Below are 25,630 nucleotides of genomic sequence, written 5' to 3' on the forward strand. Positions count from 1 at the left end.
CTGATGTTTATAACAAAACTACACGTGTGATCGTGGCTTTCCGGAGCTGCTGCTCTCCAAGGAAGTTGTTCTGATGCACCTGATGTGTCGACACCGAGCTGAACTTTTCTTAAACTCACTTCAAGAGGCTCTTTGAGTCACGACGAGACAAAGACGTCAAACTCTCCCACTTCGCTCAAACGAATCAGACCAGAATGACGATATTGGACTATTGGTTTTGATTAGATGCCTCATGCAAGTGGTCCTGTGATCCGGAGAGGCTTTGGCACCGTTGAACCGTCACACTGGATTTTTTAATCAAGTGGCTGTTAAATCTGCAGATATTTGTACATGGTCCGGCTCCACAGTGCCTCGCTTTGAGGGGATGGGGGGATGAGGGGATGAGGGGATGAGGGGCTGAGGGGATGAGGGGATGAGGTAACGCCACCGCTGCTGACTGAGCGATGCGCTCATGCAGACACACGGCTAAAGACCACTGACTTGCATGTGAAGAGTCTTAATAAAATCAGGGAGAAGCAAAGGAATGCTTGGGATCCTCACGTAATTGTCTTGTTTTTCCCCACAGGACACGCAAAGAAAACTGAAACCTCGACCATCTCTACCAAGCCTAATCGGATTTCGGATTTCTGCCTCTGCAAGCGACTGATGGTCAAAAAACAAACACGTTGGTTTGTCACAGATCCGGTTGGTGGAAAGTCAAGCTCGTAAAAAAATGAAGGTGTCACCTCCTCAAGCCGGTAGCAGACAAAGTGTATTGACTTAGCGGGCGCAGCACCACTGGCGTCTGGCTTCGTTGCCACGATGGAGCAATAACAAAGCAACGCAACGCTTTGCAGGATCTAAGCTTACTGCGCGACACCGAGGATTCACTGCAATATATAAGACGTACTTCTTTGATCTGTTGAAGACGTGGTGTTTTTAGACGATGTTTCTCAGCAGGTGCGTCGACTCACTGTTTGTCTTCAGAACAGGTGTCGCGATATAAGAACCCGGAAAAGTTCTCTTGATACACGAAATACGGCATAGCAAACTAAAATATATATATATATATATATTTTGATAAAGTTTACACTTGTTCACATTGAGGCTCCAATATTCTATGCATTTTAGAAGACTGATCAAAGACACTTCAAAGACCTGGTTGAATGATTCCTTTGATGAGTCGAAGCTGTACCAGATATAGATACACATTTGGCCTAATGACACAGGTACAGATTGAAGAAATGCCAGAAACATAAAACAAACAGTAGCAGGATTAACACGAGAGCTTCCCAGACCCCGTCCTACCTCGCCGTTCCGCCGTGCAGCCTCCGGGCAGGACTTGCTCTCAGGGCGGGCCGAGCTCACTGCCGGGCAAACAAGAGCTGCAGACAGCCAGACAAGTCACATGTCTCGCTAACCAGGAGGAAGAAAAGGCAGGCGGACGTGCTTCTTCTCCGCCTTCCTGACTCTCCCTTCAGAGAGGGGTCACGCTCCAGACCCCTGCAGACCCCTACAGAGCCCTACAGAGCCCTACAGACCCCCGGGGCCTTGCTCCCGCCGTACAGCAGATCGGGGGAAAGTACCTGATTATGGACAGTCTATTGACTTCCAGGGGGATGCGGTCCCTCGGACAGTCCCAGTGTGCCGTGATCATGAGGTTGCGGGGGGGGGGGGGGGGCGTGGGGGGTTTGGGCTCAAGTCTCAAGTCACATGTCACGGTGTTTTGAGAGAGAAGCCCGATGCCCCCTTCATTAATCCCTGTTCTGCTGCATTGAGAGAAACGTTGGGAGGTTGTGTGATGTGTGACTTTACAGCAGCGGAAAGGAAAAGAATGCACTTAATCCGCTCCGCCAGCCGTTAATAATGGCCGGTTTTTAGAGGGTACTTAGAGGTGGAATACAGTACCCGGTCTTTTTTTTTATTGGCGCAGTGGGTGGCTCTGCCCTCCTCCTCACTCCGAGCCCAGGTTCCACTGACAAAGCCAAAACATTTCACACCGGGAATTACGAGTGGTTTTGATTGGCGTCGAGGTGAAACGCGTCCCGGGTTGAGGACAGTCGTCACGTCAGAGTCACAAAATGTGAGTCTGAGAATGAGCGTCGTCTTTGTTTTGCTGATCTGTTTATGAAAGGCTCCTCTCATAAACGTAAAGATCACTGCGCTTCCCCTCGCTCATCGGTGCGTGTCTTCCACCAGATTTGATTTGAGCCATGTGACTGGACCAGCAATCCAATTTTCTTGTTTGCTCAACCACCCGGCCCTGTCATCTTCCTGGGTCTCCAATAACCACCAACAATGTCTCCAGAAGGCTGCATTTTGTGTTTTTCTTTCTTCATAATTGCTGCTCTGGTGAGTCGATTCGTGCGGCACTGCAGTCATAGACCACAAACGTCAATTCCAACCGCCGCCTTCTAAGAATGAGCAAAAGCTAAATTCACAATCACAAAGATGATGGTTTGAAAATGATTTTAAATGAACCAAAATTAAATAGAGTAGAAACAACTTGATAAATTGTGTAAAATGACCTATGAGGTGAGGGAACAGCGTCCTGCTGTAGAAGCCGAGGGACATACTCACTACTGCCACCCAGTGCACAGATGACATATTGCATAAAAGTTACAAACTGCACCTTTAAAAAGTGTCCAGTGAGTTTGAAGCACTGATGATCGTTATATTTCATGTCGATTATATTTCAACTGCGATCTTCTTCTCCGGAACAATGAGAACTGAGTCAGCAGAATAACAACATCAGACCATCATCAGCATAAGAACATCGTCGTTGGATAATAAAGTTGACGAAAGCTATATTTTGCAACCAAACACTGTTTTGAGTAGGAAATCCTGACTCGGATTGCCGTGCCAGTGATGATCACTTGTAATGATTGAGTTCCAGAGCGCAGTCGGTTTAAGAGAAACCACAGTGTTGCAGAACGAAAGAAAAAGAGGCGCAGAAGAGGCAGAAATCTTTCCTGAAATACAGCCTGGATGGGTTTGAAGACGCAGTTTTCCAATCATAAAAGTCATTTAAACCACACGTGGAACCCAAATTCTCACGTAAACTAAACACTCGGGTAGAGTTCTGACTTAGACGTGTGCTAGAAGTGCTCAGTCCTTGTAGACTTAGCGGTGATCAAAGTCTGTAATCCTTAATCCCCGGTGTTATCTTCACCTCCTGTATCTGCGGGCTTACGGTGCTTAAGATTACGATGTGAATAATATACTATCCCACTATCCCCCCCCCCCCCCCACCCCCACTCTGTCTTCTAGGAGATATCTCAACTCTCACTCTCGACTCACCACACACTAAACTACTGCTTGTAGCCTGAACCGTCGCCAAGGCAACCACACTCACAAACTGGAAATCAACCAATAATATCAGTAGACGTCAATAGAAAGATCTGCTGTCTGACTATATAATTATTACAGAATCTCAGTCGACGCTTCCTGGATTTATGACAATAGAACCTCGGTTCCTAAACAAACTCATTCAATTTCTACAAAATGGACACACACACACACACACACACACACACACACACACACACACACACACACACACACACACACACACACACACACACACACACACACACACACACACACACACACACACACACACACACACACACACATTATGTAAATAGTACTTGAGGCAGCACTTGTTTGTATTTCTTTTGTATATAGAATGTATTGTTCATTTTCACACATCTTTGGAAATGTTTACTGTTCTGTATTGTTTATCTGCACAACCTTGAATAAATAAATAAATAAAAACAAGATTGTGATGTGAAGTTGACCGTGACAGTTCTTCACAAGAAGTATTCATCAGTTACTTATCGCCTTCGAGAAGAAAGAAAGTCTCCACAAACACAACTTTCTGTGTGTTTTAAGATTCTATATAGATCTCTGTGGGGGGTAGTTCTGTTGAAATGAAAGGCAGTCTTCGTAAGGTTTCCTGGGAATACACAACGTGTGCATTTATGTCAAGTTTTGCTTTATTTCTCTTTATGGGGTCCACAAACGGGGTGTGGAAATCCAACGGACTTAAAAACAAAGATAAATCAATAACTGATCGCTCTCTGAAGGCTCTCACTTATCAATGCCACACAACTGTATTTATACTTTATTAATGCTTTAGCTGAAGCCAGTGGGCCTGTTTTTCACCAGGACGTCACTGCTGTCTTGTAAAACACACCGGTCGGGATTTATGTTATACAAACACTTGCACTTCCTGCACGAGAACAGGAAGCTCCACTTCTGAGTGAATTCTACAACAAAGGTTTGCCCTCGGCTGCAGTTCTCTCACACAAATTCCTCCTGTTTCACGTTGGCGGGCTCCCAGTGTAAACACTCTAATGTGTAAAAAAAAAAAAAGAACCAAGAAGAAGAATCCTGGACAGCGCATGACGGACTGGCCCTCCGTTTGAAACGCTGACCTGGACGATCCCCAAAGGAGCCATTTATGGTCACTTGAGCCACACAATCGTTCACGTTCTGAATAAACAAACAGAGAGGATATTTAAGCAGCTTTTTTTTTGTAATATTCAAGGAGGTTTTTATGCTATCCGGTCATTTCAGGCACATTTTTCCCACTTTGCAGGCTTCGTTTACTCGCTCTGTCGATTATAAAATGTGTCGCATTTACGCCCTTAAACAAACTGCAGCGTCGGCGCAAACAAGCCCTGGATGAAGTGGCAAAGCAAACACACGGTCCCCGTCGTCTTATCCCGTGCGCTGGCTGCCGCAGTGTTTACCGGCCGACACGAGGCGACGGGCCAGACGGCTGGTGCGGCTCCAAGCACACGGATCCGGCGATCTCGTCGCCTGATCTCTGCAGGAAGCCGTGTTGTTGCAGCGCGACTAAACAAGGGATCAAAAGCGACTGGGTGCAGCCCGTTCAAGGTTTCGGGGGGAGCTTTGAGTGTTTGGACGCAGTATTTCCAGTGGGGAAACAAAAAGCAACCTCCTGTGCAAACAAACCGGAGTCGTTCTGCGAGAGGATGTCCAAGAAGACAAGCTTTTCATTGAGAGAGAGAGAAAAAACCCCCAAAAAAACACATTTTACTGTCGTGTTGGTTCTGCTTGGAGGGCCGAAGTGGAGATGGAGCTTTGATTAGCCCTTTCATGTTTAATATACAGAACCTACAAATCAGTGTCTGAGGCCCTGGAGACACACGATTCAAGAGGAATCGCTTTTTATTTCAGAAAGCTTTTGGGTTCATGTGGCAACGTTATGAAAATTACGGTAATTTACATGGAAACAGCAGAAATGCTGATGACAATGTAGAACTCAAGTCACACCAGAATGTTCAAAGTCAGCTGTCACACATGGAAGCAGGCCAAATCTGCACACAATGTGTGAGTGGCAGAATGAAGCCCCGCCCCTAAAGCAGGTAAAACCACTGTAACTCATTTACCAGCGCTAACTGATAACAAGGCTAACGACAGCGCTCATGGATGGAGGACGTAAATGAGCTCCTTCTATAACGACGTTTTAGTTTATTTACTTTAGTTCTGAGCAGTTTCTAACAAATTGACGTTCATAGAAAGATGCCTACCTACCTGCTGCTGCCCACTGTACCACGAGGCCGCCATATTGGATGAGGACCCGCCTCCACTCCACCGCAGTCTCTTTGATTCAATTACATCCCTCTATATGTATTTTCTATTTTCTACACAGTGAACATGCATGTTATTTTTTTCTACATATTCTACTAAGGTAGTTGCTAACTATAGTAAGAGTATTGTGGTATTCAGGTTCCACATCTTCCTCTCTAAACGAGACGTTTGTCCAGCTTGTCCATGTGTAAGCGGTTAAATTGTGTTGTAAATTCAGCGGGTTCTGCCGGGCAACTGTGAACAATCTCACTCCAGTGTGCATCACAACACCCGTACAGGGTCAATATGTGGTCTCGGTGCAGCACGGGGAGGAAAATCAACTCCACCACACTAATGATTTGAGCAAAATCTACATTTCATTCTACAACAACAGTTAACAAGAAGGCTGTTGCTGGGCTAATCCCCCGCCGGAGGGCTTTATATTTTCTCACAAAGCCAGCTCTAAGGCAGCACACTTGGTACACTAGAGGGTGTTCCATGGGTCCTAGTAGATCATTATGTAGAATCTGAAAGGTCTTCTTCATAAGGTATGTCAAAATACGTCTCCAGAGCCCAAAAGGTGTTTTTATGCACTTAGTGACCCTGTGACCTGATATGCAAATGAGGTCATGGTCACCATGGTGCCCCTTCTCCCCAGGTGGAGTGTCCATGTGTGAAGTTTGGTGACTGTGGGCCCAGGAACTGCTGAGAAATGAGGAGAAATGTTTATATGAAAATACATGTATTGTGCAACCATGACGAGCAAACTTCAGACCCTACCAATCTTCAAGGTCAAGGTCAAGATCAGGTCACTTGGTATGCTGGAGGGTGTCCCCAGAGTACTAGTAGGCGTGTATAAAATTTCAGAGCCCTAGCTCAAAAACCTAGGCCTCCAGAGCCCAAAATGTGTTTTTAAGCACTTCGTGACCCTGTGACCTACTTAATATGCAAATTAGGTCAAGGTCACCATAGTATCCCTTCCCCCTCTGAGATGTATCCACATGTGAAGTTTGGTCACTGTGGGCCCAGGGGTTGCCGAGATATAGGTAGAAACGTTCGAACGGACGGACGTACGGAGACTGTTTCAAGATCCCCCTTCGGGGCCTATCGGCCACGGCGGGGGATAAAAAAACCCACATTTATTAAAGCTTTGAGCAAGAATGAACATAAATGTGTGAAAGCTCCTGATGGGGGCACAGTGAGGTTTGTGACTGACACTTCAGATTTGGTACATTTGCCTCCGTCAGGTCTCCAAGGTGGTGCAAAATTCTGGGAGGATTTTATCCTGGATGATTTGAATCCGTCCCCATTTACTCTTCCTATCCTCTGAGTTCTGCAGGTTTCCTCCCTGAAATAACTGAGCTGCATTCGTCGCTATAGAAAGAACATTTTATGGAAACGCTCGGCGATAACAATTCGATTGGCAGCGTCTGGAAACATCTGGGTCGAGTACGACGGCGTCGGTTTTCACAAACGTTAAAATGAAGTGGTGTGACCTGGCTCACCGTGACTTTAGCTTCTGGACTCGATTATAAAGTATTTCCTCTGTCGTACCTCAGATTTGGACGTGTTGCCTTTCAATGTCGAATCTGTTTAGATTTGCTGTAACGTTCCGATATATTCAGTAACTTTAATAAATCGAGGAACTTTGTAAAAACCAGCTGCCGATTGTTTGACTTCCAAAATATTCACAAGCAAATGAAGCAACAATCCGTTTCCAGCAGATCATTGTCATGTTGTTGGAGCCCTTCAGTCCAAACTGACCTCGGGTTGAAGCATCTCAGTGAATCAGAGCAAAAATGTTTCCAACCTAAAAAAAAGCTAAAAAAAACGAGTGGTTTCTGTCCGTCAGCGCTGAAAGGGAAGCTGATGAGTCACTTGGATGAGCAGATGTGCTCAGTCACATCCTGCCTACATTGTTCCACAGAAAATAATCGCAATCCTCACTTTTCAATCACTTCCAACTTTCCAGTGTCGAGTTGAATTAAATTCAAATAAAATGATTTGCATTCGGTGAAACAGACGAGGACGAGAGAAGAAACGTGGTTAAAAAACATGTTACACATATAGATACATGTTCTATATAATCTTGTGTCTTTGTTTCAGGTTGTTTGCTTGTTTGTTTACGTCAACGTTTTCCCTCCAACTGCCCGGGTTACGTTTCTACCAGTGACCTGAACTGACCCCAAACACTGTGACACTGACAGAAACATCTCCCTCCGTCACAATTTTCACTAGTTTTGTGTTTGTTGTTGCCCGTTATAGTTGTAAGAAGCTCCTCTTGCCTGTTGATGATCTGTTTCCAGTTCATCCTGCCACTCTTGCCTCTCGTCTTCGGCTGCGATCGCTGGCGAGGCAGGAAGCGCTCCTGTTTCCAATCTCCTAACGAAGCCATGGAAGCAGGAAATGCCCCTTGAATGTGAAAAAAAAAAAAGTGAACTCCACCCTCACGAGGCTGTAAAAGCAAAAATCTTCCTTAATTTCTTAAGTGCCTGAGAAGTTTTTGGTTTTGTCATAAAACAGTTTTCCACAATGGGAGCAAGCAGGTGGGCGGAGCCTCATTAATTTGTGGTAATGTTGTGGCGACTGGATTTATTTTTAATGTTATACGCGGTTCCCGAGTCGTCGACAGTGAAGTGAAGCCTGCGTTCCTGGAACGGAGATATTACTTTTAATATTCCACGGCTCTTTGTGCATTCACAACGGCGGGAGCAGCTTTATGGGAATCCCCCGTTTTGAAAAGTTTCAGCTGAAAAGTTTCCTTTCACACATCCAGCTGGGCACTGCTGGCTGTCAGGGTGGGTTTTCTGTTTGGACCAACTGACAAAGGCTTATTATAGGGACGGCCTGAGCTGTGCAGCACACAGGCTTTTCTTACACACTGTCACATATTCCACACAACTGGGAGCAAATTCAAGCTGCCACTGAGTTTCCCTCTTCTTTTTTTAATGTCTTTATTCTTCTGTGTGGAGGATTCTGAGCATCAGGGGGAAATGAGGAGAGCAAAAAGGCTTCATTGTCACTGGTCTGCTAAAGAACCCTCATATTATACTATTTAGGCTAATTATGTCAATTGAGGACGACGACTGTGAAGCTCAAGGTTCAAACTTTAACATGTAAGCCTTTTTTGTTTATTGCCGTTTCCAACTAAGGGTGTTCATTTTGTGCAATCATGGCCGCAGTGACTTCACCGTGACGGTGTTGTTTTCCTGCTGGAAACAAACCGAAGCTTAAACACGCCGGTGTCAGGCCACAACATTATTTTAGTTCTGGCATCAGGCCAACAAGAGCTCATAATGGTGTAAGTTTAGAGGAGCTGCTACATTAGATTTAAACCCAAGGGGCTCAAGAGGAGACTGTTAATTTACCATCCATCCATCCCTATGAGGGGTAAGGAGTGAGAACCCCCCCACCCCCCCAAAAAAAAAAAAAAAAATTTTTTTTGATAAGGATGTAATAAATTAATCAGAAACTGAATTAATCTCTCCAGTTTGAATAGAATAAATCCATCCATGTAAATTACATATCAATAGAATTAAAACTAATATTAACAAAAATTAATTAAAATAAAAAAATATAATATAATGTAAAATAAAATATTAAAAAATAGAATAAAAAAATAAATAGAATAAAAAATAAATAAAATAAAATAAATAAAAAAAAAAAATAAAAAATAAAAAATAAATAAAAATTAAATAAATAAATAAAACAAAATTAAAATTAGAATAGAAATAGTTTATGGGCCTCCTCTGGGGGCTCTTAGTCTGGGCCCATGTGGTGCAACCAACTGCATATTGAGCAACAGGTAAAACCACAGACTGCACCAAATTCTCCTTTACGCCATGAAAAAGCTCTTTTTCCTTTTGGGAAGTAATTCATGTTTTTGTATCATTTTCTCTAAGACGTGTACGTTTTAGCAAACAAAACGTTCTCTTTAAAAGAAAACTGTCCTTTGATCAACAATCCAAGATATTAAAATCACAATTAATGAACCATCTCCGGTTGTGTTTTTCTTAGATAAAGTCAATGCGTTTTTATTATTGAAGAGACAAAACAACAAATATATGTAGTTCACGTTTGTCATTTGGCCTCCGTGAAAGTAGAAGTTCCCCGATTCTTTATGATTAAGCTCCATTTACATGTTCCTGGGTGGAAGGTGGATGTTTACATGTTTACATGATGTGACTTATTGCCGGCCGCCAGCCTGAAGGAGCTTGGAGTTTGACGAATTCTCTCACGACTCTTTCTGTGCGTTGCGTTGTTTTATGTTGTTTATGTTGTTTATGCTCTTGCACAACGGTCACACACTCATTACTGACCGACAATGTGCATTTCATACGTGCTGTTGTTAAGAGGAAGTTTATGGGAACGGCTGCGTCGAGTTAGTTGTTGGAAAACCTCCCGTTGCCTCCGCCGAAGCATGTTAGCATGCTCACATGTGGCTCGTTTGTTGATCTTTGATATGATCTTGTTTGTTTTCCCTCAGCAATACAGAAGAGCACTAAAGGGATTTATTTGGCTATTGAGTTTGAGTATAAATAATCTTTCCTCGGGATTTCAAGCGTCCAGCTGGAACCCCTTTTTTTCCTCCAGTGACTCCTGCTGCAGGTCTGATCCTCATTTGCGAGGCAACCGAGATGTGTTTGAAACGTGGGATATTGAGTTTGTGTCAATCAATTAGGACGTGAATTGTGTTTTCCAGCGCCTCACCAGCCCATGCATGGCTAACAGATTACCTAATGGCTTGGAAGCTGTAGTCAGTGACAAGTGCTCTGGCTGGATCTGCTGCATGAGGTGGACGTCATTTCCCTGTTGGACCAGAGACATCGTCAAGTTGCCGTCCCGAATTTTCATTAAAGCAGCATGAGAACAGAGTCTTCTGGGTCAAAAGCAGTTATTAGTGTAAGCGTCAGTGTGTTTAATATGAAGGGAGTACTTCGAGCCCTGTGCCGTCTGTTGGGTGTTCCACAGGGGTTGGTCCCGGGGTCCCTTCTGTGTACAACAGTAACATCTGGGCACTGAAGTCAAGTCAGAAAAAAACAGTACAGGTACCTTCATTAAAAACAAACTTAAGCTTTCATAGAATGTGTCCCGTTGACACACGATCATATCACACGTTACCATAGCAACAAGCTGAATTGTGGAAGAGAAATTTAAAGTCCTAGTGAAATGTAGAACACTACTTTGCAGAAAACGATAGTTGGGGTTCTACTTGTAAGGTTCCTCCGACTCTGCCCCACCACTGTTGTCGCATAACAAAGTTATTTGAATTTTGAATCTCCAGCCGACGAAGTCGGGGGAATCCTTCTTCTTCGTGGACCATTGTGGGCGGAGCCTATGTGTGACATCACGAGTTGTGCAGATCTCTATCTGTTGTGTTTATATCGGCTTGTTTCCTCTTAAATATCCACGTTTTTACAGTGTTTTGAATGTTATAGTCTGCGTTTTATGAGCCTTGATGAAAGATTGAGCCGGCGGGAGCGGCTAGCGGGAGCCGCTAGCTTGGGTGGCTAGCGGCGAGCGGGAGCTGCTAGCTCGATGGCAGAATGACCCGTTCTGTGTCTTCTTCATCAATCACTGGGTTTGAAATGACCATGATGATGAAATCTGGTTCAATTCAGCCTCTTGGTGGTCAAAACTCTGATCCTCCATAATGTAAACACAACTTGGGCGTGTGCACAACTCGTGATGTCACTCTATTATTGTCAGAAGCTCCGCCCAGCAGAGGAAATAGCGCCGTTTATCGGCGATTTTGTTTTAACATTTCACCCTTCAGCCAGTTAGCAGGAAAACGTTCTAGAAGAGACACCAGAGCGTTTTGGAGGTGGAACCTTCATTTCACTGGGACTTTAAGGATTCAGCATTTTGGTGCATTTCCAAGCGAGCCGCGTCAATCGCAAGTCGTTATTGGGACATCGTTGGCCTGATGTCAGAATTTCATGCAAAGTGGGAAACGCCAAAGTTTTCAGGATTCTTCGCAGTCCAAGTTGGATCCTGATGGAAGTGACACATCTAAACACCTGGAGCAACCGGAGTAAATCATTTATGTGAGGCGTTGTGGCCAAAGTCCCGTCAGCTGAGGAGCGTCAGTCTGACCTGCGTCTGTTCTCCATCAAATACAACAACCGACAACACGGCGATAGCGTTTCTGCAGCGGCACCGCTGCACGCGGAAGCGTTCCGTGGTGCCTGAGCCGCTGCGTACGACTTCCTCCCTTGAAGTGGACCTGCACAGCAGAGCGCTCGCATTCCTGACCACGACATGCTGACAGCTCCTCATGCTGCAACCTGAACGACGTCTTCGGTCCGAGGAATGAGTCTGGAGGCGGTGAGACACTGAGCAGCCGTGGAAAAACGGCACCTTTTAGCACATCGGAAGCCACTTAGCACGGCTATCGGGCTGAAGCTTGTCGGCACTCCAGCCTCGTCATCCAGATCCTCTCCGAGCAAAAAATAAAAAATAAAACCCCGCCGAAACGAAAATCGCTCCCACATGTCACGGCGAACCTACTCGTTTATCCGAATCATTGGAAATTATAACTTCTCAAGGTAAATAGCGCCGGAGCGGCCCCCGGGGTGGAAAAGGCAAGGGTATATAGTGAGTCAGCGCCGAAACGCTCCGACGGCAACCGGAGGGCCTTTTCAGGACAACCGAGGGCTGCGACCCACCGCCGGGCCGCTCCGCAACTTAAACATGAATATGCACGTGTGCGGGTTATTGTGGGGTCGCCATGGCGACCGGCAACTGCATTAATAGATTCCAGCTGTCAGTTGAAAGACACCCATTGGAGGGTTCAATGGTGGGCATTGTTCAGGAGGATTGGTGAGTCAGAGGAGGGAGGGAGGGAGGGTTGGGGTGGGGGGGTGGGGGAGGGAGGGGGGGTATGTGGCCACACTTGGCAGAGCGAGGGGGAGATGTGATACACCAGAAGCAACTTACAGCAACAGCTAAGTGCTGGAAAGACATCCAGTCCCTGCCTCTTTTGTGGGGAGTGAGCGGGAGCCAGGGAACATTCGTCTGATGAAAAGATCCTTGGAGGAAAAAAAAAAAAAAACTAAAAAACTAAACGACCTATATAGTCCCACGTTAAACATTTGGCAACTTCCTGTCATGTTGTGTTGGAACCGACGGTCGGAGGGAAGACGTGCAGGAAAGCACATTCTGGAGAACAGGAACAGCTGACAATGCAAGTTTTTTTTTTTTTTTTTCAGTCTATGGGTCCTGGTGTGGAGGTGCACCTCCCAGTGAGCTCCAGTGGGAGTTGTGGCGGAGGAGGTTCGGGCCGTTGTCATGTGAAGAGGAAGGGCCTATCGGCGGTTGCGAGGTTGACCATGCGGGGAAACTGAGAGGAATATTCCAGAAAGGCCTTCCAAAACCAAAATGGGCCTGGAAATATGCGCACGTCACGTGACTCGCCATGTTACTGGGCGCTTTTACTCCGTGGTTTCTACAAAAAAAACACAAAAAAAAAACAGCGGAAACATGCAGAGAGATTTCAAAGAGAAATAATTGCGTAATGACATTTGGATGAAGATGATTTTCCTCCTTCATCCAGATACAAGAGACTCATGAAAGTCTTTATTTCCCGGCTTTTACTTTCATCTCTTGAGCTGCCGGGTTGTTTTTTTCATATATACTAAGGTTTATTGCTGCAGCGAGGGTTCACGCTGGGTGAACGTTCTACATGGTATGGGCCTCGTAAATTAGCCGGAGCTTAACGGCAGTGCCACATCTAGTCTATTGACTTGCTTCATATTTGCAATAAAATAAATTGCTCTCTGGCTGTGTTGGAGCGCCGGCGCTGCCTCGGGATATTCACATGCTGGAAGCAGCCAGAAGTCATGGACCGACGGCAGATGAGTGTTTTGTGTAAATCTGCTTTTTATAATTTGTATATATATATTTTATTTTTTATTGAGGCTCTGGAAACAATTACGTATAGTTTTAGTTCAGACTATGTACAAACCCTTTCTCTCATGCCGTTTTGATTTCGTACCTTACTGGGAATGTAGTGTTCTGACTTTTTATGGTTTGTGCGGCTCTGATGACACAAACACCGTTGCTTTAATTGACTTGCCTTTAACAGTCTCTCAGTTCATCCTGGCGACTCAGTGAAGCCTGTTTTTTTTTTGTTTTTAAACAATAATTATCCAACTGAAAGCACGAGAGGCCTGTAATTTTGTACCAGCGTCACATCATGCAATTGAATTTTACATCTACAGCGCCAAATACGACGCAGTCATTTCAAGGAACGTGTACGGAGAGGAGGAGGAGGAGATGGTGAAAAGAAAAGAAAAACAAAACAAAACTGCCTTTAACAGGAAGAAACCTGCAGAGGACGAGACTTTCTAACACGTACAAAAACAACACATAACGCAATGGCATTACCGGATATTTCATTTCATTGATTGTTTTTTTTTATAAAAAAAAAACTTTATGGTTGCTTCTTTATAACAAATGGAAGAATTTACTGTAAATTCAAAGTAACGAGCCTCACAGTGTCAGGAGTCACGCACCTCGCTCCAGCACCGGATCCTCTCTGACACTCCTGCAGGCAATCAGCTGATTGATTGTCAAGCAGTCTTAAGCCCTGCAGGGAGGAGGGTCCGGGGCCAGAGGATTGCTAGTCTTCACTCCGTGTGGAGGTGCGTCGGTGTTGTCCTCCCCGGGGGGTGAGTGTCCTCCCCGGGGTGGTTCCCGTTCCTGTTCCTGTTCCGACGCCGGCTCCAAGAAGTTCCCAGTCCGGGTCCCGACGCCGGCTCCAAGAAGTTCCCCGGTCCCGTCCGGATCCCGTCCCGGTTCCGTCCCCAGAAGTTCCCCGTCCGGGTCCCGTCCCCAGAAGTTCCCCGTCCGGGTCCCGTCCCCAGAAGTTCCCCGTCCGGGTCCCGTCCCGGTCCCGTCCCCAGAAGTTCCCCGTCCGGGTCCCGTCCCGGTCCCGTCCCCAGAAGTTCCCCGTCCGGGTCCCGTCCCGGTTCCAAGAGGCCCCCCCTGGAGATTCCCCCCCGGGTCCCGTCACCGTTCCAGCTCCCCTTTCCCTGTTCCCTCAATAAACCTTACTGTTTGCAAACAACTTTCTGCTTGAGGTCTGCTTCTGGGTTCAGGACACTCCACGCGCTGGCGCCCAGCCGTGACACACAGTGGCTTTCCCACGGTGCAAGTGCAACGCCTGGAGGCGTGGCTTCACATCCACTCGACTGGTGACCCGTCATTTTCTCCCCACGTTCAACTTTAGTTGCTAACAAACACCTGTAGCGTCACTTTTCCATCTGACGGAGGGATCAGATCGTCCCATCGACATGTGGACTGAATAAAGTGATCGGACTGACGCACTCGTTTTTTTTATTATCGGCGTTTAAAATAGAAACGCATCTTTTGGCCGTCTCCTGCATCAACCAGTCTTTTCCGTTTATTTTCTCAAAGTGTCACATGGCGACGTTGCGTAACAAGACATGTGCAAAGCACCGGCGGTGGAAAGTAATTCAATGTGCCGTTCACATGAACGACGATTAGATCATAAACAGGATTTTACCGCCTCGTCCAACTTCTAACTTCAATCAGATAAGACCAATCTAATCAAGTGGAGATTGTTTACATGACGTGATTGTGTTCCGTTGGATCACCGCTGATCCGCGTGACCGCAGCCGGCGAGAAGGAGGCGGCGGACAGATCGAAGACGGAGCGTTTTCCATTTATTTATTGTAGGCCGCTCGTGAACAGTGACGACTGTGACCACGTCCCCCGATACTCGCTGACGATGCAGAATGACGGAGGGAGACCGAAGCGCTCTGCTTTAGCAGCGGCAAGAATTGAAATCAAAAGCCCACGACGCGTCAGCGACTGTGACCCCGTTGCTCACGTCCAACACGGCTGGTCCCTGGTCCAGAGGCCAACGTGGAACCCTCTGGGAGGGAGGAGTCCCCCGTGTCCGAAAATGCATGATAACCTCTTCAACTTGGGAGCTTTTAGAAATTACGGCTCGGCAAAGATCAGGAATTGTGAAAAAAAAAACGTGGCAAATTGTGAAATTGTAAAATTGCAATAGCTCAGCATACAGTTGAAATACCAACATGTAGGTTATTTGATGTGGGGAATTCACTTATTTATTTAGAGGTCATGCTCTAAATCAGTGTTTTTCAACCTTTTTTGAGCGAAGGAACACTTTTTTGTTTGGAAAACTCTGGAAAACACCCGAAAATGTTAAAATGATAAACTCTGTAGCCTCTATTAACAATATAAAGTCTTTCTCATCAAAGTTTGATCAACAGGAATCCAGTAAATCCTTTTTTTAATAGTGCCTCCCTCAGTGTGAAACCTGGACCTGATGGATGAAGAGCTGAGATCCTGGTTTTCAAAAACTTCTCCATCACTGTCACTGACACAGTACTTTGATACAAGATGGTAGCAGGAGGTGGAGATGAACCACACTGACGTCTGTCACTTTACATTTCACCGGCAAAGTTCTGTGCTGCCCTCTAGTGGTGGAGAGTATTTATACATGATGACTCTGCAACACACTGTCGCTGTGAGAGCAAAGGTTTTTTTTAGAAAGAAATGTGAAATTGGATAATTTCCCACGGCTCACCTGACGATCTGGAGGAAACACCAGTGGTTGAAGAACTCTGCTCGAAGGTCAAGGTCAAGGACAAAAAAACGCACAAAATTAAGGCTATAACGTTCATCTAACATGCTCTGGACACCACCACATATTATTCATTCATTTTATAGCTCCAAGACTAATGTGATCTCTAAGGTGAGGCTATGCGCTTTCAGGAAATGTGTAATACGCGGTAATACTTCCGATCTTTGCCGAGCCGTAATTTCTAAAAGCCAAGTTGAAAAGGGTTATCATGCATTTCCTGACAATTCAGACGGTGAAGATTTCAGACGCAACACGTCGTCAGGAAGTGACCTCGGGTTCGTGGACTGTATGAATCATCACTTGTGTCACTTATCGAAGCGGCAGTAGCAGTGAAAACAGACTCGTATTCACTTCACGTTACTCAGAAATGAGTAATGCTGCGTTTTGTGTTTGGGACCGGCTGCCATGTTTTTATCTTTTCACTCAAACTCCCAGTCGCGTCTCATGATTGGAGGGAACGTCTCAGCATCCGTGTGCAATAAAGCCTCTGCAGGATAGAAGAGATTTGTCTCCCAGAGCTGACGACTAAATCTGCATGTAGATCCGCTTGAATCACTCGCGTGAGATCAGTAAACGTGACGGGACGTTTCGGTGCGGTCCGAAAAGCGACTCCGCCGTGCGACTTGAAGCTTTTCGCCCAAAATCCCCGAGGCGATATTCCGAGGTCGGGACGATGACATAACATTTGTTTGCTTTGGCTTCCACCTCAGCAGAGGCGGAGGAAATGACTTTCTGCCCGAGCCTTGATGTTTTCATTCGCAGTCTGACCGCGGAGCCCGAAGGGCGAGCGTCACACCGGGACTGTTTTATCTCAATATTCCACTTTGGAGTTTGTGATGCTGAGGAACGACCGGTAACGCTCAGAGAGTCGCCCGCAGAAATAAAAGCACTGAACTAAAAGACAAGGAACTGCTTTTTGTTTTTTCTTGCTTTGATTGGAGGGGATAGGAGGGGCTGGGGTAATCACGTGATGAAATAATACATCAATTATTGGAAAATGATTACATTATAGTGTGGGTGGGGGTCTGAAATCTTGTGCGTTCTGTAAACCGGTGAATGTCCACGCGGCTGAGGTCTTACCGGGTCACATTTCACTGGTTTACAGGTTTTTACCGGCGCCAACAAATGGTGGTAATTATCGTCAAAACACCTCGCATTTCAAAAATAGCCAACATTTCAGATTTAACAGAAAGAGCACTGAAAAAAACGAATCCTGCATAAAACAACTTATTTTTTTGTTTTTTTTGTATTATTTCTTTGAACATCAATCATGTTCTTCATCCATATTTATACCGAGGTGTAAAATAATTTAAGCTTTTATATTATAATCCCTCTGGAACACTTTAACCTTACGTATTATGTTATGTATTGGCTCTATGTTTATTTTTATTTTTTTAACTTTTCTTTCTTTTATATGTACAAATACTTACATTTTTTTTACTATACATGTAAAAAAAAAAATCCTTTGATCCTGTGATATTGACGGTATTGAAACATCCGCCTTTAATTCCTTCATTCATTAAAACCTTCTGCGGTGGCTTTTCCTTAACTGAAGTAAAACAGTGAACAACATCTCAGACGTTCATAAAACAAACTTTCAGGCAGACAGTTTGATTGACTACTGAGCCACAAACAAACAAACAAACAAACATAAGCTGTGGATGGATCAAGAGACAAATTTTGCCGATCCACCTTTTTCTCAAACACAATGAAGTGACAATTTAGAATCTTTAAAGAAAGTCAACATAAGTTTAAACTCGTTCACTCAATTCTGATTTGTTTGACTAAAGTGACTCACATCCGAGCCGTTTTGTGGCCGTGTGAAAACCCTGACTCCCCAGAACCCAGGCCTCCGTCACGTGTGGTTCCAGTTCTGAAGTTTCTCTACATGCGACTTCTTCGTCACTGACGCTGCAGGAAGCGGCTCCGCCACAATAAAAGCTGTGCTCTCTCTCTTCACCTTTCCCTCCTCTTCCTGTCTAGATTCTGCCGCTCGTATTTATCAACCACTTGAAAATGGATCGACACGCCGATCAGCGTTGCCAGATTTGGCACGGATCCCCCAATTGGCGAGCCGAGTTCCTTTAACTTTGTTTATTTTGTGCATTTGTGTTCTTTATGACATATGGAGTTTCAGGGTTTTAACATGAGTCCTACACAGGCCGGTTTTTTTTATTGAGGTTTGTGGGTTTTACACTGTTTGGGCTGGAAACAGTGAGTCACATCTGGCAACCCCGGTTACCATATTTACTTCTGATTGGCTCCAGCACCTCATGGCACCGCCAAGTGGTTCAGACGACGGACGCATCGATGAGAGGATGTGTGACTTACTGATCTTTTGTATTTGAAGCAGCCAGAAGAGGCTCTGAAACACAAAGTCATGAATTCCCTCAACCTCTTTTAATTTAGTTGAGATCAAAGGCCGTTTTAAATCAAAGCCAGCAGGTTGAGTCGATGATATAAGCCTTGTTTGTCTCTGCTGAATCTGATCCACTCGTAACTTCAGCCCTTGTAAAACAGTGCCGTTCGAGACGTGACGGTTCTGCGGCGCGTCGACGCGCTCGAGGAAAAGCAGCGGCCACGTCGGTGTGAAGTCCACAGAGCAGACCATCTGGACCGATGGGGTGTCAATCCAACACGTCGCCGTCTAATGGCGATAACAACGAGGGGAAATCAAAGCAAATGGAATCAGTGGAGGATGGTTCGCAGCTGTGCTCATCATGTGTGAAGCACATTTCCATTTTATAACTCCTCATGGGCCTAAAACTCTTTTTTTTTTTTTTTCCCTTTTGGCCAGCTGTTAGACTTGTCTGCTTCTTATTTAGATTGAATTTTCTTTTTTTCTCCCCAAAAATATTTTCTGACACCATGGACACAAAACATCAACAAAAACCTGTTGCATCGATCAGAATGAATAAAATACATGTATTTATCTTATGAATAAAACCATTCCTGCTACAAAACTCATCTGTTTTCCCAGGGTGAAACAGAATATTCATTCTACCATTTAAAACTTCCTCACATGTTAAAATTATGACCTTTGAAGTCACTTTGAAGTCACATGTTTTTGTCTGACCTGAAGCATGTAACCGGGGTAAAACGTGAGTTTTGAGATTAAAACACTCGTCTAATCTGAGTGGAGATCACTTCAGGGGCTGGGTTCATCCCTGCAGAGGAAACGGCCTGTATAAATAGTTTTGGGTCTTGTTTCCAGCTCCGTCGCCTAGCAACGCCTCTCTCTCTCACACACACACACACACAAACACATACAACTTTTACACAAATGGAAAAAAAACCACACGTTTACACCTCTGCTCTTGAAGACGTAGAAGCCGTACCTACAGCAGAGCGGCTCCTCGGGACACGACTGGGAACCAGAAGGATCTGAATGAGTCTCCAGGGAACAAATGTTTAAATAAAGTAAATCAATTCAGAGTGTGTGGTGACACTGAGCCCCAATGTGGAACTTTACGACAACGGAGCTTTACGTCACGGAGCAGGCCGACCGCAATCGATGGACAATCACAACGTTCACCTGATTCAAAATGATAATGCAAAAAACGATCTGTTTTCACTTGAAACGCTGTGTAAATGTGTAAAAGCTAATATATTTCATACATATGCTATACATATATACCATATATACACTTCATAAATATAGAATTACAAAAACAAAAATAGGCTACATATATATCTTATATATGTATACATATATGTATATATGTAAATATATATATATATATATATACACACACACACACATATATATATACATACATATATATGTATATGCATATATAAGATATGTATGTAGCATATTTTTGTTTTTGTAATTATATGTATATTTTTATATGTATATGTATGTATATATATATACACACACATGCATACATATCTTTATATATACATACATGCATATATAAGATATGTATGTAGCATTTTTTTGTTTTTGTAATTATATATTTATGAAGTGTATATATGGTATATAATAATATATAGATTTTGTAATTATAAGGATATCTGTAAAAACTAAAGAATAGGTAAGAAGATTAAAAAAGTTGTGTTCTTCTTCCCGCTCCTTTTTAAACAATATACAGTGTTTTGTTTTGTATTGGCTCTATGTTGTTTGTTTTTTCTTTCTTTTGTATGTACAAATAGCTAAAAAAAAATGTTTTTCAACATGTTCGAAATAGAAAATTCATTCATTCATTCAAATGAAACCTGAGCGCATTGAAAAACCCGGGCCGTGACTCACACCCCCTTCCAGGTCTAAGTGAGAAGAGTGAAACCGCCGCTCAGGTCGTAAACGAAGCCAGAAGAGCCCAAATTGAGGACTTCCTGAACAAAAGTACCGAGCAAAACTTTTAAAAAACAGACAAAGTGCTGAAGCGTCCGCCGACCCAGAGCGGAGATGTGCAACTCTGCAATAACAGTAGTACTTTGCTCTTATCTGAACGGTTCTTATCGTGATCATACTTTAAGACCCGGAGTCTGGGGAGTCTGGGCGGAACGACTTCACGCCACAGGAATGCAGCGATTTCAACCCTTCAAAAAACTCCTCTTGGTTTACACAACAGCGGCAAATAAACTCACAGGCCTGACATGCGGCGAAAAACTCAGTGCGAGTTGCAGGGCTGGTTTGAGGAGGGCGGGGGTGTAGGGGGGGTGGGGGGGGTGGGGGGGGGGGGGGGTAGGGGTGAGGTAGGTTTCTGTTTCCCAGCACAGGGTCGACCAGCCGGTTGTCTTTCCACTTCCTCCTACCCCGTGTCCTCTCGTCCTCTCGTCCCCTCGTCCCCACGTTGCTGTAACGAGGAAAGTCCATCTGTGAGCAGTTTACAAGAACACCTGAACACACACACACACACACACACACACACACACACACACACACACACACACACACACACACTGGTCTGACTGGACTTCCAAATGGAGAAAGCAGGAAGAACATTATTGTTTTTTTTTTTTGGTAAAAGTCACGTCGGGAGGATTTTCAGCTTTTTGGTGAAAAACTACAGGACACCTGTATGTATGTGTGTGTAGCTCTTTACATCAGGGGTGTCCAACATGAGGCCCGGGGGCCAGAAGCGGCCCGCCACAGGATCTAATCTGGCCGCCATAAATATGAAAACTGACAGAGGCTGATCTAAAAACACCAGATTGTCAAAAATGACATTCAAAACCGCCCTTGGTCAGAATTAATTAATGCATCTGTGGAGGTCACATGACGCAACACCTTTCACAATAAAGGTGTCCAATTTGTGTGAAGTGATACTTTAGACACATAAACTCAAAAGCATTTCCAGATGATGACAAATTGTTTTAATCCTGAATAAAAATACGAGATCCAGATACAGGTGACTGAGGGTTTTTATATAATATAATAATATCTGATTAACTTTAATATGTACATTTCAGAATAGACTGTCAAATCCTTGCAGTTACAAAAGGATCAAAAGAAGGAAAGACTTTGACATTTGTCCATATCTGCAGTTTAATATGTTACGTTTGACTTGTTGTTCCTCCAGAGGTCAGAGGTCAGGTCAGGTGGATGTGGCCCCTCAACTGAAATCAGTTTGACCCCCCTGCTTTACATCCATCCATCCTCAATACCTGCTGTAACCAGTGGCGGCGCCAGAGAGTTTTTTTTTTTTTTTGCGAGTGCTATGTGCGGTGCTGGGGAATTTAGCGGCGTCTTGTTTATTTTCTACTGTAATGCCGACAATATGCTGACGATTGGCTGACATATTTTGCTTTTTAGTTAAAAAATTTATTTAAAAAAAATACATGTTTTATTGGTGTATTTATTAAATAAACAGGCAACAGATTATAATCTTCACACATAAAATATAATCTAAATAAACCACTGAGAAAAAAAGAAAAATCCCATGTCTTGGGTTGCTGTAGGGGAGCTTTGGCTCTCCTAGGGGGCGCTGCAGAACACCTCAAGCCTCCCCTCTGGCGCCGCCTATGGCTGTAATGGGTGTACTGCAGAGTACTGCAGGTTGGACCAATAAAACAGGGATATTTTATGGTTCTGCAAAGACTTTTATTTTATTCCTACTGTTTCCAAAAGATGAGCTCAATACTGAACAAGAAGTAGAATTGTTGTAAAAGATATCAGAGAACGTCTAAACAAGTAACTGCGGCTCATTCTGCTAAAACAAACCAAATTGTTGGGTATTATCATCCAAGTCCACATGTAATTATCCGTCTACTTACAACAAATCGGCTCCGAACCTTTAATATTGTCATGCACGGATTTATTTCAATGTGTGTTTATATAATTATCCTTTTCGCTCTCAAAATGACTCAGCGATCGCCTGTAAACGTCACATGTTCAGATATTTCTGTTCTGTGTTTTTTTGCGCAACGCCCATGAGATTTACAATCTAATTACTTGTGCTGACATCTTTATCTGCATCCAGTCAAAGTGCTCTAATCAGATTAGGACTGTGAGAGTCAGATTTCTTTTTATAAAACTCTTATCATGAGAAAAACCCTCCAAGAATGAGAGTCGGATGTCGGATTTCGTTCGATTTCAGATTAGCCAGACTTTCTTGTTGTTTTCTGATCAACCGTGATGTGATGTACAGTGTACAGGGAATAGAACAATCAGTCAGCATGAGAAAAAAAAGGCTTCTTGAAATAGAAGGTTCACTTTTCATTATTTCGATTGGAAATAATGCACATGGAGTGAATTAAAAATATCTGTAAATATTTACAATGTTGAACTCAGGGGCCGATGTTATAAGAGTGATCTTCTTTTCTGCTCTTATTCATTAAAAATATGTAGAATTGGAAGTTTTGTTGCTAAGACTGTTTAATTTAATTGTATCTAATTTAATTTAATTGGATTTAATTTAATTGCATTTAATTTAATTGCATTTAATTTAATTGCATTTAATTTAATTGCATTTAATTTGATTTAATTTAATTGCATTTAATTAATTTAGTTTAGTTTAACTTTTATTTAATTTTTTTTAATCTAATTTAATTTAATCTGATTTTTTTATTTATTTTTTTTACTTTTGAATGAAATAAAGAATTACAAAAAATTGAATATTGACTGCAACAGTTTTTAACGCCCAACGAGGACTCATGTAACAAGAATACTACTTTAGAATTCTGAGCACTCGGCAGCAAACGTGCACTTAAAACACACTTAAAACACACTTAAAACACACTTAAAACACACTACTGCCATCAGAAACCTTGATATTCATGCGGTTTTACGCCACTTCAAAGTGTTCAAAGTTACACAAAGAAAAACATTGTCACTGTTTTTTCGTATTTCATTCCAACAAAAATACACAACCGTGCTCTTATCAAATGGAATTTTAAACAACATAAATTGTAGTGCATGCCAAACCACATTTTGTTTTAGCAGAGATTTTAAATACACATTTTTTAATGCAACTAAATGAAGTAGAAATTCATTCAGTTGCGATTCTCAATAATTTGCCCGAAAGGTCAAACGTGGTCTCACTCAGTAGTTGTGTTGTTGTTCTCTACTTATTTGTCCAGGTTCACAAGATTACCGGTTCCACCATTTTTTGTGTGTTTAAGCCCCGTAATAGTCCGTCATTTGTTCAAACCGCATAAATATGGTCTTTTGTGAAGGCGATTGCTCCTTTTAACGCCACAACCGAAGGAGACAACCCTCGGCGACGAGGAACGCCTCCTCGGCGCTCGCCCGGCCGGACACGGTGTCGGATTGATTGCTCAGCGTTTTCTTCCAAGAGGCACGCGGCCCGCTGCGTTTCATCCACTTAGCTTAGCTTAAGCTAACGGCTCAGTGGGACCGTCTTCAGATCGGTTCCACATTTAGACCTGACTCCGGGGCCCGTGTGTCCAGATGTGACGTTTTTTTTTTTTTTATCCCACTTCAGGAAATGAACGGTGGCTCGGGGTTCACGGGCGGGGCCACCTGCTGGAGGCACAGGGGAGTTGCTGGCGGTTCCCCGCACACGGCAGGCTTGTTCCGGCAGAACGAGAGGCGCCGTTGACGGTGCGCCGGGACATTCATTTAACTCTTCGTGGTTCCACTTCCGCTGTTCCCGCGGCTCGTTTGATTGGCTGCATGCTTGAGGAAAACTTAGATTGTCGTCTAAAACAACAGCGAAAAAAAGGCCTGTTTCACAATAATCCCCTGGTTGTCGTGAGTCACCGGGTGGCGCAGATGCAAAGTCAGTGGATAAAGTGGAGAGTTCTGTCGAGTTCTGGGATTTACAGGAACATGAAAACCTCAGTAAGGTGTTTTGGACATTTAGGGTACGGCCACACGACGAGAAAAACAATCTTTTTTTCTCCCCAGCCTTCTTCAAAAAAACCTCCGCCCACACGTCACTACGACCACGGCTCAACACGAGGCTTCAGGACAGGTAGTACACCTGCCAGGCCTTTAGGGGGCGCTGTGACTCACCAAACACACCAAAAACGCAGACGAAGACGGAGCACATAGAACTTTAGAGGTGGTTTCCTGCTCATAAACCTGTATACAATTCTAGTTCTATAGGTCTATGGCCCTGCTCCCCCTGCTGCTAGCGTCATGTAGCTTCTAGTTCTATAGGTCTATGGCCCTGCTGCTAGCGTCATTTAGCTTCTAGTTCTATAGGTCTATGGCCCGGCTCCTCCTGCTGCTAGCGTCATGTAGCTTTACGCGGCTCCACCGGAGCTTGTAGCCCCTGATTGTTGTGGTTAATTGATGACATCACAGATCGCGGTGGCGGGGGAGAGGGGGTCGATTACGTCAGAGCCGGGGTTTTAAAATGTCCCCACTCTGGGACCCGTGTTAAAAAGAACAAAAAAACCCCTGTTTTAACGCTTCTAAAATACCGCCTCATGATTGCAGTGTGTAACAAAGGCCTGCCGGGGGCGCCGCCCCCCCCCCCCGCCTGCACCGTCTCCTCACAAGGGACTCGACAGTTTACGACGACGTGATCCAAAGCAGATCACCTCGGCAGTCGAGCTGCTGGCCTTGATTTCTGAAGTCTCTGCAGACTTCGGGGCGCAGGTTTGAACCCGATCCTATCAAGAACCGAGCGTTTGGCATCTGACCTCTTTAACTCGTCCCTGCCGGGGGGGGGGGGGGTGGGGGTTGGCGAGCACAGCGTTACTCAACGTTGTTTCTTTACATGCTGTTCTTTCACGAGGCCATGCTGTCAGGCGTGATCTTGGGTTACAGGAGGCTTTAAAGAGCCTGACCTCCTCCTTTGAGTCCAGTTCTGATAGGAATCACACGACAAAGAGCCCCGGCAAGCCTTTGAGCAAAACAGCTCTTACATCCAGTTCTGTACACGCCGTCGGTCAAACGACACTAGCGAGGGCTAATTGAAGGATAGCGTCATCCGCTGGCTGCGAACCGATCAGGAGTTTGTCTTTCATGCAACGTAGACCACGAGACACAAG

This window comes from Blennius ocellaris (assembly GCF_963422515.1).
Source record: "Blennius ocellaris genome assembly, chromosome: 6".
Classification (NCBI taxonomy): Eukaryota; Metazoa; Chordata; class Actinopteri; order Blenniiformes; family Blenniidae; genus Blennius; species Blennius ocellaris.